The sequence below is a fragment of the Xenopus laevis genome, chromosome 2L, assembly GCF_017654675.1.
Source record: "Xenopus laevis strain J_2021 chromosome 2L, Xenopus_laevis_v10.1, whole genome shotgun sequence".
Lineage (NCBI taxonomy): Eukaryota > Metazoa > Chordata > Amphibia > Anura > Pipidae > Xenopus > Xenopus laevis.
This window is the reverse complement of record NC_054373.1, coordinates 56,452,857-56,473,231: the sequence shown is the minus strand read 5'-3', so window position 1 is coordinate 56,473,231 and position 20,375 is coordinate 56,452,857.

Here is a 20,375-nt window from a genome sequence, read left to right as displayed (position 1 = left end):
GTTATTTCCTGTATATATACTTGTTCTGCCTTTGCCAAAATCTTTTGTCTATTCTACTTTCATAGCTAAATCAAACACTAACTTCTCTAGGAGGCAGTGCAGTAAACATGTACCTTCCCACTGGAGCACAAATATATATTTTTCAAACATTTTCAAAACTTCCACTTTCTCACATACTAGCTGAACAAATCCTCTTTTGCCCCAGTAACACTGTTCCTTTAAGGCACTGAATTGTATGTCTTGTGTTTAACCACACCTGCTTGGACTCCTGTGGAAACGTCACCTGCTTGGACTCCTGTGGAAATGTCTTCTTTTACTGTACTGTCATTTTATTTCCATTGTATCTGTATAACCTTTGGGTTTTTAGCCAGTAAACAGCTGATGATCATGCATCAAAAATAACAAAAATACTTTTTCCTGTATATTTGGCAGATATGCATTAAAGGGGTGATAAATGGAGATTTAACTTGTAAATGAAGGCCACTGTCATCAGCAAGCAGTATGACCCATTCATTCAGGCAGTTTACACAGTCAAATAAATAACAAATGCTGCAAGCAGCTGCAGGTTAAAAATAGCATCCAGTTAGTCTGTGGCTGCAGAGGAAATGTCAGAAATTTATATTATTAGTGGCATACATGAATTTGTACCTTTGTCCCTATACTGACTGCCTGTATATGGAGCAAGACATGCCATTGGCAACTTCCCATATTCAAAGACTACTTAGATACTGTCTAATACCTCTGTGCTTTCTTCTTTCTCCCAAGATAGCAGTAAATTGGTTGTCCTGATTGGCCAAAATTGTATGCTAACAAGGAGAACTTGAGAACTGTATTTTAGATGCATAAAATGATGATGATTTCATGTATTTTTGGATGATGATTGATGATTTCATGTCTTGTTGGATGATGATGATTGATGATTTCATGTTTTTTAGATGATGATGATTTCATGTCTTTTTGGATGTTGATGGTGGATGATTATTGATGATTTCATGTCTTTTTGGATGTTGATGATGATGGATGCTTGATGATGATGATTTTGTGTTTTTTTTTGGAAAATGATGATGATGGATGATTGATGATAATGATGTGATGATGATTTCATGTACTCTTTTGTTGTACATAAGAGTTCAGTTTGACAATGTACATTGTCAGTGACAATGCACATGCTCAATGTGGTGTGGGAAGGTATTCAGAATGAGTCAATTGAAATGATCAAGATTGTAATCTCTTTTGGGGAGGGCCCTCTTCACCTCTTGTATTGGTTATTGGTCACTATATATATAATTCTGAATGTCCATTGTATAAACCCAGTTTTTGTGCACAGCTGTGGAGTATACTGGTGCTTTATAAATACATCTCATTAATAATACATAGACTAATTATTAATGAGCTGACATAGACTAATTATTAATGTGCTGCCCCCCTGACCCCCAACTGCATGTCCCCTTCCCTTGGTGATTGGTGCATTCCGAATAACTCTGCATACTCTGCATGATTGCACACAGTGCATTATAAAGATATAACAGTAACAGTTAGAGCAACGTGCATGCACTTATTAATGGCAATGAAAAACTTTCCTTGGGTGGGAGTCAGACAGGAAGGAATTTCAGGATACACAGAATCTGATGTTGCCAAGAACAGTGGTTGAAACAAGTGGGAAGAGGATCCTTATTATAGACTGCAATTATAAGACTCCCTTTTTTCTTTATCCGAGGTTACACAGTCGTAAGTCAGATAACCTAAGAACATATAATTCTGGTAACTATTATCATTACTGAAAACTATCCTGTGCTATAATGTATTATATTTCTGAGTGTTCACCAAGAGGTGCAGCACCAGTAACTAGCCACATAGTTGCAGTAGAAAGTCGATAAGGGAACTAGACAGGGCAGCAAGTTTTAACTGCTGACAAAATTAGATATTTTATAATTCAGCAGCAGACATATACCTGTACATAGGATAGGGCATAGTGCACTGCGTGCAGTGTAATATAAGAGCATTAAAATCATCTCAGCTGCATTTATGCATTTGTATTTTGATAGAATTAAAGGCAGAATGTATTTGTATTTTAGTAATAAGTTTGTAGATAGGAATTTGGCCTGTATTAATGAATAGAAGTCTGAGATCGGAGTGGAGGTACAGAATAACTAAGGTCTTGTTCTTAAAGGGGTTGTTCACGTCCTCTGCCCTCCCTTCTCAGCCATCTTCATGCTAACTCCGCCCTCAGCCTTCAGCCCACAGCCCTCCGGCCGAGGGCTGAAGGCTGAGGGCGGAGTTAGCATGACTGACGGCTGAGAAGGGAGGGTAGAGGACGGAGGTGTGACTGCAGGTATGGACGATGAGTGACGGTAAAAGGACCTGATGCGCCATTCAGAAGGCATAGGACATCGCAGGAAGGAAGGGTATTTCGCCGCAGCATGTCCTAAAATGCGTTCCATATTACTGCACTCCCCACATTCCCCCTCTCTCTTACCATTTAATTGTGTAACCAGTTCACTCTGGTGCATAAACAAGATTTTGAGATGTTGAATTAATAACAGTGTCCAAAAATGGCTCCTGCCTGCTTTTTATAATTATGAGTTCCCAGAATGATGGAAATAAGATTCAAATAACTTATACAGTGTAATTAAAGTTTATTTTGCTTGACTAATGTCATAAAAAAGTATTTTTTTGGGGGCAATCGGTCCCCTTTAAATGTATACAGGCCAGCCTGTTTCTCGTTGCTTTACAGTGATGGTTCCCTCACACAGCCCTTGTCTAATGCATCTAAAAGGCATTTCCAAGACAGTAAATAAGCAATTACCCTGCCCCACATCTCATATATATTAATGTTGAGGTTGGGCCCTGCATTCACTACATTGGACCAATCCCACAATTTGCACTGTAGTCAATTTTAATCAGATCCAATTAACCTATCTGGATGCTCTTGGGTTAATGGAGAAAACTGACACACCCAGCAAAACACCCCCCTCCCCAACACACATACAGACAGGGGAACAGTTGTAATTAATACAAGGTCCCCAGCCCAAAGCTGCTAAAAAATCTGAATCCGAAAATACATGTAGAAGTCAATGGCAGATGTCCCTGAAGATGTTCCTTGACATTGTGATCCACACTGGATTTCGACCGTTAATCCGATAAAGTTAAGTTTTCACAGTGACAATGGTATGATTCAAATTGGCACACTAATTTGTCTTGACCTTTTTTCGCACCAACTTTTTTGAGAAGAATTATTGATAAATAAGCTCAATTTGTGCATGGGAGTTAAGTTGACTTTGTTTTCATAAAAAAACTGTCATAAACTCAAGTTTTATTAAATGATTAAGGGCAGCTGTGCCCGAAACGCATCAGACTAGCCATGCTTCGTGTTTCTTATATGTGGATGAAATAAAGATTTTTTGCTTTTAAGTAGTCAAGTCTGGTGTGCGGATCTCTACTACTTTCTCCTCTTTTAGTAAATATCCCCTTACTATTGCATTATACAATGCAATTATAGGTAAAATACTAGTACTGTATCATATATATTCTATTATGATTTGTTGTATTTGTTTTATAGATCAGATGCGGGCCAAATTAATTTTCAAAAGTGTGAACCTGCATAGCCAATGGAATATATACACTGCTAGAGACATTACACAAATGCTGTTGCTGTGCAAGAGGGAAGCCAGAATGCCCACATGGTTTATTTTTGTGTCTTCCCTAAAATGGCATGCCAGAAATTTTTGAAATAACAATAAATTTCAAACAAGACTAGTCATATATTATAGTATATTCTATCTATTCTAATGCTGTTACTTTATACATTCCGTTTCAGATAATACCTGCATACAAAGCTTCTTGTCTCATTGCAGATCTCTGCAGAACATCTAACTACTGCTGTGCAGTTCATACAGTGGTAGCCACATATACTTTATTCGTGGAATTATTATTATTATTATAGTGAGATCACCACTACTGTTGTGAAAGTCTAAGGGTCAGTGACAAATCTCCTCTTCTTCGATTAATCTCCCCTGAACTGCCTCCCACTGGAGCGATTGGTTTTCTGAAGTCGACCAAAGTTTCCTCGTGAGGCAACTTCAGGGGACTTTGGAAAACGAAGCACTCCAAGTGCCATCCCACCGGTTAATTACATTCTAGCTGGTGGGAGGCAGTTCGGGGAGATTAGTCGCCCCGAAGAAGAGGAGATTTGTTGCCGGGCGACTAATCTTACCGAATCTGATCATGTGCCCTGACCCTAATACTTGTCACATTACTCAGTACCTAGCAGACCATAAATATTTCTTTTTTTCTGTAGATGTGCAAGTGCATGGCTTATTTGCAGTAGCAGTCACCTCAGACAAAACAAAGAAAATAAGATGCAGGAGCTGATGACTAGAGAATGGGGGAAGTTATGGAGACACACCAACTGGTGGCTGGTATTCTCATATTGCACAGCTGAGGATGCTTGACTTGAATACATCTAAACATCTGATGACTTTTCTTCTGATCAGAGAGGAATTTCCTTTGGTGCATATTTATGAAAGGGTGAGGAGGCAATTATCTACCAAATGCTCCACAAATTCTTCAAATGCCAATACCAGTGATTCTTTACTTTTCTTTAAGAGACCTAGCCGGAGTCTTGGATATGACCCAACGTTTGTATTGGGTTGAATATATTTTGGCTATTAATGATATTGCGTTGTATGAGGGAATTTCATTAATCAGCATCATTGCAACACTCCCTAGCATTTTTTTGGGGTTCTGAACTATAGATTAAAAACTCCTTAAATTGACATTGATTGCGTTTGATAGAGAATTTGTAGTTCTCTTTTTAATGTTATTTTCCCAGTTTAATAATGTAGCACACCCATGGATGGGCCTGAGAATAGTGTTTATAGTGTGTGATTTGCTGACAGTGTGTGGGCAACTCCTGGCAATGTACAATGGTCCTTTAAGTACTTTACCCTTAGGTGGATTCTGGCTTGCCTCCTAGTGCACAGATTAATCAGGTTGAAATAAAGTGCAGGAGTATTGCTTCTTCAAACAGTGAACTGGTTTATTTGAAGACAGCAGTGAATCTTGATCACAGCATTCAGAAGGAGTATTCAAATACATTTAGTGCATACAGTGAAAAACCTTCACACTTTATGATGTTGCAGATAGATCCCTCTCAGGGGGTAAGGCTATGGATCCTACGGGGTATCTTGCTCCTTGGCACTGTTCCTGGTCCTGAACTCACCCACTTGGCTTGATCACCGCAAGGGTGCTAACCCCAACTACTCACCTTGTTGGAGGCAGAATGCTGCAAATTAGCTGAACTGCCACTAACTGCTGCTCCTAGAGCAACTATAAGGCAAGCTTCTACCCCTAGCTAAACTTTTCCTAACCAGGGCCTGTAACCTGCTTGGACCCATTCCTCTACCCAACTCCCCGATCCAGGAAGAGAGAGCCCTGAGCATGTGTGTTCTCCGTTTTAACCATTTAAACACTGCCATCTACTGGGCAAACTAAAAACCAGATCAGATTACAATAAAACCAGGAAAAAGGCAGGGCCGCTCCTGCCATGAGGCAAGGTGAGAATTTTGCCTCATGACGGCATGGGGTGGCCAGATACCAGGAGCAGCAAAAAGCCGACCTCTGGTAACTTTAGGAGCCAAATTTCCATTTTTTAATGCAGAAATGTGGCTCTGTAAGTACAGTGAGCGCAATAGTGCTCAAGCTAAAAGTTGAAAGTGCAGAGCGAAAGCCCATCTAAACTACATTCCTGCTTCTGCATGCACCGTACAATATACTCACTTCTGTAATCATGTGTACTATAGGTTTGCTTCTGCAGCCACCTGTGCAAGATATTTCACAATCCTCTGTGTGATAAATCTGCTTTTACATGTGTAAGGGTATTCTTGCTTGATCATTTGTGTGAAATGCCTGTCCCAATACAATATGCCACTTCCTCCAAGGCCGTCCTTCATATACTTACTACAAGTGACATATGCAAACACTTGAATTAAATGCTTCCTTTTGCAGCCACTTTCACTATATATATCTGCTGCTGAAATTACCTGCATATAATGTTTGCTTGTGCAGCTATTTAGCTATATGCTTGCTACTGTACTTGCAATATGCTTACTCTTACAATACATTTAATTAGCTGCTTCTACAGCCAGGTATACATTATAATATGCCTTTTTCTGCAACCATTTGGGTAATATGCCTTCATCTTCAAGAGTACCTACTCATGCAGCTCAAAACAGGTTTCTTCTGCAGCTGCTTGTTATACAGGTATAAGATCCCTTATCCGGAAACCCGATATCCAGAAAGCTCCGAATTACGGAATGGATGTCTCCCATAGACTCCATTTTATCCAAATAATGCAAATTTTTAAAAATGATTTCCTTTTTCTGTGTAATAATAAAACAGTACCTTGTACTTGATCCAAACTAAGATATAATTAATCCTTATTAGAAGCAAAGACAGCCTATTGGGTTTATTTAATGTTTAAATTAATTTCTAGTAGAGTTAAGGCACGAAGACCCAAATTACGGAAAGATCCGTTATCCGGAAAACCCCAGGTCCCGAGCATTCTGGATAACAGGTCCCATGCCTGTATACTATTGTTTTAATTGTATTGATTCTGCGATCACTTCTACTTTATGCCTCAATGCATGTGTATACAGGTGGAGAAAAGTGGATCCACTCCTTTATGTAGCTCCACTGACAGGCGCAACATTGGCCTGTGTCCAGCTACACTGAGCGGATTTCTGCTTGAAAAATGTTTTTTCACTAAAATCCGCACAGTGTAGCTGCACACATTGGGGCAAATACATTAAAGGGTGAAAACGTCAGCGTTTTTTAGAACTTACATGACTTTTTGGCATACAGGCTGATATCACTGACATAAGATTGAGGAGGATGTCGCTTCATCTAATCAGTTTGCCAGGTCTAGGGTGGCGAAGGAAACTCTGGCGAAAGGGGTTATGTAAAATTCCCCGTTTGTGGAGTAACAATCGTTCCCCTGGCGGTAGGGAGCGTAACTGTGCTAGCGACGGTCTTTTTCATTAGCGAATCCTGTTAGTAAATTGCAAATGTCGTCACCCTTTAGTAAATCTGCCCCATTGTTCCTGTAAGTGGAGCTACACAAATCAGTGGATTGGAGCAGATCTACTTTTCTCTATGTACAAAACGCAGATAGATTATATGCCCTGTGTGCCTCTAGCTTTAACACAAGCAATGTGAAATTGTTGGTGCTATTCAAATACATTTATAATAAGATTAACCTGTGTAACCACTGGTGCAATACACTATTTACTACTGGTGAACAATTACCATTTCCTTCATCCCATATGCGACATGTCTACTTTTGCTACCACTTGTTTTTGTAAGATATACAGGTATGAGAGCTGTAATCCACAATGCTGGGGACCTGGGGTTTGCCGGATAAAGGGTCTTTCTGTAATTTGGATCTCCATAAATTAGACTAAATGGGAGTTTTTTTTTACCTCTAATAAGGATCAATCATATCTAAGTTGTGATCAAGTACAAGGTACTGTTTTATTATTACAGAGAAAAAGCAAATCATTTTTAAAAGTTTGAATTGTTTGATAAAAATGGGGTCTATGGGAGATGGCCTTCCTGTTATTCTGAGCTTTCTGGATAATGGGTTTCCAGGTAATGGGTCTCATGCCTGTACCTGATTCTGCAACAACTTTTTTTTTTGCAAAAGTTGCAGCAATTCAGAATATATGTACAATTATGCATGACTGATTTTTCTTTTGCCAAATTTGCAGTGAAATTTGTGAAACATGTTTGCAAATTTGAAAGAAGAAAGGTTTTAAACATTGGCCAAAGACTACCCTTAGCCACCCCTGCCCACAATCATCTTCCACAGCTAGTGGCTAATTGTACACCTTCATGGGAACCCACAGGACATATTCTAGGAGGCAGACAATGTAGCCAGTATTACCACAACACCAACTGGGAATAAACACTAGAAATGCTGTTTCATTGGGGCCCATAGAATAAAGCAATATTGTAGTTCCTTCTAATAATTAGTGTCGAGTATCTCTAATAATATAGTACAGGTACATATTCTCATATCTGTGTCTAATCCCACTTGTCACATGATATTATAAAGACTAATAAAGGTGGTTGGGCATTACCTGACCCTTTTGAACACTTTATGGGCTCTATTTGCCCAGGGCTCATCCATAGGGCTTGGACTGGGTAAAACCTATGAAAACCAACCTCTTCTCTTTCCCTGCCCTACAGTGTACACACAGTGCTCTATTCCCACCCTAGGGTTGTGATGATGCCTTCTGGCTAGGCCTGCATAGAGCCAAAGTGATCCCATAGACATACACAAGCAAACATCAACACACGCACCCAACTGCACATGCAGAGAAATGCCCATACACACATACATAAACATGCACACGTACTTGCTGACACATGCACACACAAATGGCTGTATATACACACCTTAATGCAGGGGTGTCCAAACTTTTTGCAACGTTGGCCAGATTTGGTGAAAATGTGTGGGGGCCGACCATCACCGTGATATTCATAGTAACATAATAAGTTAGGTTGAAAAAAGACACACGCAGTCAGTCAGGTATGAGTCCTATACCAGCTGAACAACTTGGGTTGCCATTTAGGCCTGTAGTAATGTAGTAACATGTTTTACAATCACTTCACAAACTCCCTTTAATAGTTTAATATGTTGCGTAATCCATTAAAAAACCATCCGGAATAAATGCCATGACTAATGCTGCATTGATTGAAAGTGGTTTGTTTGTGATGTAACTGCAATCCTAACAGTGACGCAAGAACAGTACAGTCTGTATTAATATGGTGTTAGTACTAATATGGAGCACTAATACAGTAGAAGCTGACGGTGGGCTTATATAGCACAATAATTAAACTAACAAGGGGTACAGAATAAAAATATAATGAGAGGGCACTGTTTATGAACACATTGGTACTCAAACTGTGGCCAATACACTGATTGATTGGGAACAGGGCATTTAATGATTGACATGGGCACATTTTGACATCTGTGTTCCTTGGAGCACTGGCGGAGAAAGGTGCTTTTTATGATGAGCAGTGCAAAAGAAAATTCGTCTTATGATACCTTCTATTAGCTCTTTCATTCAAGGTTCTTTTATAAGCTATTTATATTTTCAGTGTCATTCACTTAAAATAAACACGCATATAAACACTAATATAAACAATCATATAAAAATACACAGGAAGAGAATAAGGGAGCAGGGGGAGGGGGGGTTAGAAGACAACATACCTCCCCAAAAAAACTTCTGGCGGACCACTTATAAATGGCATCCCCATAATATGTTCAGTAGTAGAATAAAATTGGATATTTTTTTTCACATGGAGACCCAGTTGAAGAGAGAAAGGCATGACAGAACTAAATTCTGGAACAATGTTAATTAACTTCTGGGGAATACATTTCGATTATACCTTTTTATTCTGATATAATAATAAATAGTAAAATAAATAGTAAAATGTGTTTCCCAAGCCCAGTTTTTCGATAGACTTTTCACATATGTTTCTCACGCTGAGACAGGGAAAATTATACTATGTGTGGCGATACAAACTTGATCCTAGATTCCTTTTGGGATAAGCAACAGCCCTTACAACGCACTCCCCAGACCGTAGTAAAACGTCATCCGGATGTTCAGACGGTTAAACGGGGCATGTTGCATTTAGGGTTGGTGGATGTTTGGCGAGAGGACCATCCTATGACAAGACAATACACCCATTACTCCCACCCCCACAAACACCACTCTAGGATCGATCATATATGGGTTTCCCAACAGGTTCTAGACCTCCCCCATGTGTCTAAGATCTTAGTGACACCTTGGTCAGACCATGACCCTATTGCTTTGACTATTTCTCAGATCTATAATACGACAGGGGAATTTAGCTGGCGCCTCAACGAGTCCCTTTTGAAAATCCCAGAGGTAGTACAAAAAGTGGAACAGACGCTTCGAAATTACTTTCAGGATAACAAAAGCTCAGTTCCCTCATCTACTCTTCTATGGGAAGCCCATAAGGTGGTTTTGAGAGGCAATTTGATCCAGATAGGTTCCCAGAGGAAAAGCTCCAGAGAACAAGAAATTGTTTCACTCACGAAAGAACTTACCCAAGCTTCTCTTGACTTTAGCACCAAGCCTACACCTTCCCTAGAATCCCGCATAGAGTCCCTCAAAACTCAGTTAGATTTAGCCCTCACCTTGCGTGCAGAAAAAGCCCTACGCTGGTCTCAGCAAAAACTCTATACCCAAACCAACAAACCCACCCGGTTATTGGCACGTCGCCTCAATAATAGACTTTATTTTACTCCAATCACCATGCTTAAAGGGACCTCAGGCAGACTAATTAGATCAGTTCGAGCCATCGTGAAGGAATTCTCACAGTATTACCGTAAACTTTACTCCAACAACCTTTAACCTTCGAAAAATGCTGTACTCCAGTTTTTACAAAAGTGTAATCTCTGCCGCTTATCCCCTGAACAAAAGGATCGACTTGAAGCTAAGGTTACAATAGAGGAAGTGATTTTGGCTACATCTTCCCTACATTTATCTAAATCACCAGGCCCTGATGGCTTCTCTGCCATTTACTACAAAAAATTCATCCATATATTAGCCCCTCACATGACTAATATGTTCAACGGTCTGCTCTCAAGAGAACATTTTACTCCAGTATCGTTACTAGCTAACATTTCCCCTATGCCTAAACACTCACCTGAACCAGGTTAAATATTGACATTAAACTTTTGGCAAAAATCTTAGCCACTAGATTAGGCCCTATCATGCGCCACTTAATTCACAATGATCAGGTGGGATTTGTACGGGGCCGTCAGGCCTCCGACGCAGTACGATGGCTTATATTGCTGACAGCTCGTGCTAAGTCAACATTACAACCAGCTATGATTCTCAAGCTAGACTTTAGAAAAGCATTCGATTCCATCTCTTGGGCCTTCCTCTGGTCCTCTTTATCGAACAGAGGTTTTGCCTCAATTTCCTTACATGGCTGGCGGCCCTGTACAAATCCCCTACGGCCCGAGTTCGTATTGGTTGCAACATGTCCGAATCCTTCCCAATCTTAAGAGGCACCAGACAGGGTTGCCCCTTATCCCCCTTTATTGTTTAACATAGCCATTGAACCCCTAGCAGAGACAATCAGGACTAACCCGGATGTTCGAGGCCTCAAAATCAATGATAGACAACACAAAATTAGCCTTTTTGCTGATGATGTGACCCTTTTTTTGACTCAGCCAATGACGTCCCTGCCTTATTTATACAATATATTGACCAAATTTGGTAATCTCTCAGGGTTAACTATTAATCCGGAAAAGATGGAGGCTCTCAATATAGGACTTCCTCATGATGTAACCAAATTGCTGACCCTTAATTTCTCATTTCAATGGCAGAAAACATCAGTCTCCTTTTTAGGCATCCATTTGACAAATTCCTATGATACATTATATAAAATTAACTATTCCAATATTTATCGCAAACTAGGCAAGTGCCTGGAAGATTGGGGCAAATATCATATTTCATGGATAGGTCGCATTTGGGCTATTAAGATGACACTATTCCCTAAATTATTGTATTTCTTTAGAGTGCTCCCCTTATTGCTTAACCTCCAAGATTTAAAAAATTTTGAATCTAAGATTCTCAAATTTGTATGGAACAATAAATTTCCCAGGGTAAATAGAAATATACTTTATAGATCGTTATCTAATGGCGGCTTAGGTCTGCCTAATCTCAGATACTATCACTGGTCAGCACAGTTATGTCAACTCCCGACTTTACACAGCACCTCTGACCCCCCTCAGTGGGTTGGTATTGAGAATGCCTTTGTTGCCCCCTATAATGCCTTCTCATTTCTTTGGCTACCCAGGAAATCCTGACCTAAACCTATGAGCCCTTGCTTAGCTTGTTCACTGCATATATGGGATATAGTATCTCGTAAGCACCCATTTATTACCCCTCATACTCCTGCAGCACCAATATTAGGAAACCCAGCTTTCTTAGCTGGTTTGCAAAAACACCTCTTTCACTGGTGGATACTGAATGGGCTAGTATTTGTTAAATCCCTAATACACTCCAGAGGTCCCTACACTATCCAATATCTCTTAGACCACTATCAACTTCCAGATTCCCATCACTAAATGGGAAATGGATATAGGTAAATCATTGCCTGAACAGGATTGGTTACGACTTTGGGACAATACGCGCAAAAGTTATATCAACACAGTCATGCTGGAAGCAGGTTATAAGGTATTATTTCGCTGGTATTTAACCCCAGTACGATTAGCTAAATTTTATCCCGATTGCAATGATACATGTTACAGGGGTTGTTCTGCATCAGGATCCATGTTCCATATCTGGTGGACATGTCCCATAGCTGTGAGATTCTGGATACGGATTTATACCCTTATTTTTTCTGTGTTACATCTTAGCTTAAAACGAGACCCGTACGTTGCCTTATTGGGAGCTGTCCCTCGTGATGTCCCCAGGAAACAGGTTTGCTTACTTAATCATATTTTCTTGGCCATCAGACAGGTTATTGCTAAGGCGTGGAAATCTTCGTCCCTACAGTACAATATTGTCAAAGTGAAATTGGATTGGATTCTCATTAATGAAAAGTTAACCAGTATCCACCTAGATAAATATCAGGCCTTTGTTGATGTCTGGCAACCTTGGATAGATTACAGATTCCACGGAACCCTACCGGTCTCTACCCTTTCCTTATAAGATCTTGGTAGACAACCCTTTTAACATGGGACCCACCATAGTATTTTATACCATACTCTGACCGTAATTGACATGGCTCCTTTATATGGCAATTGCTTGGAACTGCTATGCTGATATTTGATTCTGCTCGTACTCCCCATATATATGCTGTAACCCACATTTGATACACCTGACTGTTTGATATGTGTGATTACCTATTGGTCTAACCTTTTATTTTCCTTTCTTTTTTTTTTTTTTTTTTTTTACTTTTCTTATTTCTTTTTGTTAACAACTGTCTTTGATTTCTCTGTACCAAGTTCATATATATATGTAATGCAGGTTTGCTCTGTTTCAACGAACACTGATAGACAGACATTTGACTTATGGTAATCTTTTTGTTTTTTATTTACACCATCGTCTCGTTGTATTATGCTCCTGGTATTTGATTGTACTTACACAGAGGTGATGTAAATTCTTTTGCACTGTCTGTTACGCAATTTTCTTTTTTATTTCTATCAATAAACATATTGAAACAGAAGATTACCCATTAGCATAATTAAATTTCCTGTTTATAGCCGAGACAGAAGACATTTTGTGTCCTTATCTTACTTTTGATTACACTGTCTCTTGAAATAAACAAAGACTCTCTCAAGGCAAAAAAAAAATAAAATAAATAAATAGTAAAATGTGAAGTGAATGCCTTTCTCATAATAGTTATAGAACATAGGGCTGTTGAGAAGCTTCCTCCTGCTAGCACCTGTATGCCGCTGGAGACACTTACGTAAAAATGTATTGACATATTGATGTCAATTTGAGCATAATGCCAAAAACACACTACAGGCCCTAAAATACATTCTTAACTCCAGGAGTAACACCTATTAATCATACAAAGTAGGGGTCGTTTATGTTTCCCTGTAGAGCAAAAGTGTGTTCCTTAGAGCTTAGATCCTGGGGAAAGCTGCAGTCCAATTTCGGTGTTTTTTTGCACTTTTGCACACTGCATTGTGATCTCTAGGGGTTTCTACCAGTTCTGTAGACTATATCAGATCTCTATATATAAAGGTATGAAAAAGGTCACTATCCTTACTACATGCCAAATGGTGCAACATTGCAGTTAAACAACCTACATTTGCCTAGATAATGGGGGGAAACTTCTCAATTTACATTATGTGCGAGCACCCATTCATTCGTTTGAGATACTTTGTATCAAATTTTATTCTTTTTATATTTACACATAATTTATTCATTCAGTACAGTATTGTGTCACGTACTTTGTGAAGGGACTCTAGCTTTCACTTATCATTAAATGTAATTGAGTTTCTGTTACACACCTTGTATTATGATCATGTGTCACTAATGGTTACCTCCTTAGACTAATTTACCTAAACCAGTCCAGCCAGTCCAGATTTTTTTTAATGAGCTTGGGAGATTTAAATCTCCAGACCTGTAATTATCATTAAATATTGTTTTGCAGTAATTTGTTGCTGCGCTTTCATTTAGTTTGGATGTACAATATGTAAATGTTGACTTGTGAATACTTTTGAATGAAAAATAGTGATTAAACGTAATATATCTGATACATTTAATGGCTAACTAAGATAATAGGGCACGAGTATGTCCTCAAGTATGTTGAGCAACGTGCAATGTTGAGCGGAATCACCACGTTTTTTCGTCACAGTGCAGCATTTTTCCCCCAGAATTCTGGTGTCATTGCAGTTGCAAATAGGCAACACTCTTGATGCAACCATGCTGAAACTACTACAATTACATCCAGTTCATCCAAATAAGCTCTTTGTTGCAAATTAGGCACAGTTGTAAATATTTTTTTACAAATCTGCCTGGAGTCATTTCCAGTGTTCACTAGAGTCATTTCCAGGTGTGCAAGTGATATTCTTTCTGCAAATTAACTGTGGCAGTTGATGCACGGCTGATGGGGTAAACCTAGAGCTACCTCCTGTCCTGGAGTGGCTCCAGGGTTTTCCTGGGTCAATAGGTGTAACAGTAAACAATTTGGAACGAAAGGCAGTATGGACTGATCAAAAATGGTGTTATGTGCAACCGTTTGCATACATGTGCCTTAATTACCATAGCTAGATTGCTCATTCATGTCCCCAAGTGCTTTTGTGAGTCCCCACAATTTCTCTGCAGTCCCTGCAAGTAAAATCACTTTTATTAAAGGCATTTGAATCCAGATTTGCACCTTACACTTTCATTTCATTCTGCTTGGTGCTGCAGTCCTTTCTGCTTTCTCTTCCGAATTGAGTGCTGCTGTGCCTATTGGCGCAGAGGAACCCTGGAGCTACATCTACCTCCTGGCCAGGCAGTAGCTCCATGGTTTCCTTCATGCCAAGCATCAATAGGTGCAGCACTCTTTGGCTAAAGAATTGGGCACAGACAATTACTTGCATGTCGAACTTCGGAAATGACACACAATCTCTTTTTATTTACTACAAAATTGGAGCACAGTTGCCTTTCTTTTGCAGAATCTGATACTATTGTGCAAGGCGCAGCTCAGTTGAATCAAGAGGGGTCGCATCAACCCCTCGCAATGATAATGGAATTTAGGGGAAAAAATCTACAATGTGCTCAAAATGTGCACTTGCGAGCATACATGTGCACTCTTATCTAGCTAATATTTTAGACACAATGATCCAATAAGAAAGCAAATAAACATCTATTCTGATAAATCGCACAAGTTGTGACAAATGCTGTTTCCCAAGATTTTGTCTTGGAATGGTGTCACTTCTGTTGTGTGGTGTTGTGAACATTTTTGGCACTGGCAAAATTCTCTGCAAAGCTGTTTCATAGAAAAAAAAATTGCTCATCCCTAGTTGTTATGGTTTTCAGTAAATGTGTCTTGGGCAGAAGATCCATCTGATTATTATACCATTGATATTGGTTGGTTTGTCAATCAAACATGTTTATATTAGTGGTATAAACACGAACACTAACAAAAAGATTGTTATTTATATGTGTCAGGGCATACACAGTCAGGGCCGGACTTCACTTCTCGGCACCTAGAGGCCGGCATCCTCCATGACTCCATGTTTTGCCACACCGCTCCCTAGGATAATGCACAAGAGCATGCCTGGACCCCAGTGCAACCAAGCTTCAAGTGCGGCTGGGTGGCATGCTGCCCCTTAATTTGTGCTGCCCTAGGTCTGGGCTTTTGTGGATTTGCCACAAATCCAGTCCTGTACACAGTAGTGATTTGCAAGCTGGCATGGTACCCATGGGTTGCACAGGTTCCAGCCGACTTCCACATGTATTTTGTAGGTCAAGTGGAGCTCTTCTTCCTCTCTCCCCACCCACAACCTCACTCTGCCGCCTTTCAGCTCGGCAGCCTCCGTTTACAGGTGCATGCATGCCCTGACCATCCCTTTTCATGATGTCAGAGATGGGAGGGTTGTCAACCTGCACATCACTAGTACGCAGGCCAATAAAAGCTGCTAATTCAGTCCTTGCAGATGGAGTCCTCCCCAACTAAACTGACTGAAAATCTGGTCTCAGTTTTGGTTCTCATCCAACCAAAATGTAGGCCCCTCAGTATGATCTTTATGTAACCACAATGGGCCCAGATTTGTCAAATGGATCTGGCAGTGTATTTCCAGTTTAAGACTAGAACTCCAGCATTCACAAAATGAACAAGAGGAAATTAGGTCACGAAGGAAACATAATGGTTAGAGTAATCCAAGGACAATGTTCCCTCTACCCTGTGAGCTCATGCACATGCAAAAAGATTTTAAGGTCATCGCACACAACAAACTGTGGTGTGCACAAATACATTTGTGTAAAATTACAGAATTCGGCACTTATTCTGACCAACCCACTTCTTTTTGCGCACAGAGTTTTTAAAGTGCATACGAATGATAATTTCTGTGCACGCAGCTAAAAATAAATTAGAGGGAACACTGAATGAGGTCAGGGGTTGGAGAAGTTGGCAGATTCAGGATTCAGATTCAGTCAGCAGTGCTAACAGGCAAAGAAAAAACATTTACAACTACAATACAGAAACCTAATAAGCACAACCTGTAAATCACACTGGCTTCACAGTTTTAATCTGGATCTGTGTCATCGGCTCTTTCGTAACGGCCTCCCTTTTTTCGGTTTGAGGGTCAGATTGAGAAAGGAATGTATTGTTATGGGGGGCCTATACAGAACTAAAGCTTGCAGAATTTAAAAAGAGGATTAGAAAGAACCAAAGGCTTCCAATCGAAAGGCTTGTGTTTAAATGTAAAAAAATTAGAAAACATATTATAAATGCACAGCGTTTAGTCATGCCACAGTATTTTAATATAGTTTTATTATGTCAACTCATATACTACTTCATCAAATAAAACAATAAGATTTTCTTACCATTACTTCCTCTTTATCCAAATTGTATTTGTCTGGGGCAACCTAGTTAAGACAATCTTTATTTGCAATTTATAATCACAGGCAAATCACACCCGAACAGCCAGTGCTGCGTTCTTGCTAGAAATTACGCCACATCAAAGTAGTGTGGGCTATGGATGAGAAGTTTTTGTCTTTTTGTATTTAATGGGGTTTTCTCTCCTTTGTACCAAGTTAATTCTTGGAGGCAGCAGTATGCTCTAAAAATTTTTTATTATGAATATAAACTGCTAGATTGGAGAGGTCAGCAAATGAGGCTTTCTGAAACATAATGGTGTAAGCACATAGAGGAACACATAGAACAATGCTTCTTTATTCATTGGCTTTTTAACCTAATGAATGAAGAGGAATCTGTTGATGGGATAAAATAATATTTCTTCAAAATTATAGAATAAAAGATTGAAGGGGTTCAGGCAGTTGAAAATGAGTTTTTGTGGTAAGGCATATATCAGATAGCATTGGAATGCATGGTACAGTAATGGGTATACAGCAAGGTTCTAAAAGGGGAACAAACAGCATTGCATTTAAGAGAGCAAAGATTTGCTTTCACTGCTCAAGTCACTAAAGACTGCACCTGTTCGGCCACACACAGCGTATGGTAAAATCGAATGCATAGGCACCCGTTGCAGGGTCCTGGAGCTACTTTGTTCCTTGAAACAGGAGTCAAGTGTAAGGCTCAGTTAGAACACTACAATCCCTTATGTTGTACATTTACAATACAAATACTTTGCTGGGTTCACCTACAGTAGACCGCAGTTCATACCCTGTGACTTAAAGGAGAAGGAAGGTGTAAGTGTGGGGGTGATGTTTACATCCATGTAATGTATTGACGGTTATAATGGATATTTAATAAATACAGTTTTAATTCCCTTGACCACCGTGTGCTCCATACCATTGCCTATAAAGTTATTATTAAGGCATTATTCCCAATATTTATAAATGAGCCCCATTGTGTTTTTGGCTTCTTTACTAGCCCAAAGTGACCACAGATCTCTAGGGTGAAGATCTGTGCCTCTGAAGATGCCTCTAGTAACTGACTTATAACACATACACATATATATACACATATCTACATATCTATAGAATCCGTTATCCGGAAACCTGATATCCAGAAAGATCTGAAATACGGGCATGCTCAAAAAGTGCATCAGAGCTTAATAATCAAATTTTTGTATGGTTTTCAGGCATAAATACAATTTTTATTATATGAAACCATAGGAAACCTTCACCTCAAATGAATGAAGAATAACTGTTTAGTTATCATCCCCTAATGTCTATGAAAAAACAAGGTCATGAACAATCGCATCTGCAAGAAATGTCTGCTATAGAAAGAAAGAGAAACTTGTTCTGCTTGGCACGTAAGTTGCTGTAACGGGAAGAGACTGAATGCAGGAAGTCCGATGATAAACACTTTAATGATACATAAGAAACAATGCACATGGGAGCAGAGACACAGCTGAAACATTGCTGATACTTGCATAAAACAAAAGACAACATGACTATTACAGAGGGCATCACTTGCCAAACCAAAGTCTAGAGGCATCTGAGGACACGTGCCAAATCTTATCTGAATTAAAACATGGGAAACTCAAAGCATATTACTTGTAACAGGCAATGTATACATTGAAATGTAGGAACAAACTGATAGAAAACTACCAGTCAACAATCAATTACAGGTATGGGATCTCTTATCCACAATGCTTGTACAAGGGGATTTTCCAAATAAGGGTTTTGCAAATTCATTAAAAAAATATTATATTTATATTATATGAGTTTTTTTGGATAAAGAGTTTCCGATTAAGAGATTCCATACTAACTTCCACCACTCCAAAATGTAACCCTCCTTTTGTGTGAATTTTGCGGACTTGAAGGACTATTGGAAATCGAAACCCTCCGTTAGAGCTCTTACAGAAAATATGTTACAGTATGCTGAGATTTGAAGTTCAGCAACCGTGGAGTAACATTTGGTTATATAAAAAGATTTACTTAACCCTTTACGTAAAGATCACTTTTGCTCTCATGCACTGGCGTACACGAGGAGACTCCAGAATCTTCCTTTTTCTCTGGGTTACTGTCCACATTTATGTTGATTCCACAGTCACAAAGACAAGTACTACAAGTAGAGATCATGAAACTTGTACACAGATTTGTGCCACAAACAAACCCAAGTGGTGCTCAACCACCCAACATTCCTGTAGCACCTCCATCTCACCATTACCCGATGCCACAAGCACCAGGAAACTCTTGGAACCCATATCAGTACCCTTCCCAAAATTCCCTCACGGACCCATATCAGTACCCTTCTCAAAACTCCCACACGGACCTTTAATTTATATATTTTACACAGTTTTATATGATTTTGTTCTTGCTGTATAATGTTTAATTTTGATACTTTGCACTTGTTGTATCCTGTTGTTGGGAGGTTGGCAAATATGCACTTTGGGGGGCTTCTGTTTGCACTGCGGTGAGAGGGGGGTGGTGGAACTAAATGTTGTTTTTTACATAAATATAATAATAAAAAGTTATTCTATGCTTAAACGGTATTCTTCCTCTTCATTATCTACAATTGTAAATAGAGATTACAGATACTGACAAAATATGAAACTGTTTAATAAACATAAGAAACCTATGTACATGTGCAGAAAATTAGCTATACACAAAATGTATTTATTTCTTTCTCTCAAGGGCCCGAACCCTTTCTTTTAGTGCCTTGACTTCCATGACCAGCCGGCTATGGTCCCATCCTTCCTCATCACCTGAGGAAGTTCTTCTTCTTGCCAACCTATATGTAATAAATTGCATTGTTACTATTGTTTCATTGAAAAAGTTATCTATGCATTCTTGCACTTGGATTTGCAGTTACCTCCAGATTCCACATCCTCTGGCTCATGCTCCTCCTCCTGACCACTGCACCGCCTCCTCTAACCCCTGCACCTCCTACGGCCACTGCACCTCCTCATGCAGCTGCAGGTGCTGCTCCTCTTCTTGCAGTTACTACTCGTCCTCCACCTCTTCTTCTTCAGACTGCTCTTCAGCAGCTGCTTGTACATGTGCACCTGTAGAAAAAAATAAATAAATATATATATATATATGTGTGTGTATATATATGAATATATGTATATACATACATATGAATATGTCTCTCTCTCTCTCTCTCTCTCTCTCTCTCTCTCTCTATATATATACATACAGTATATTGATGCTTTTATTATGTATCACATAAGATAAATAAAAGTTGAATTTTAT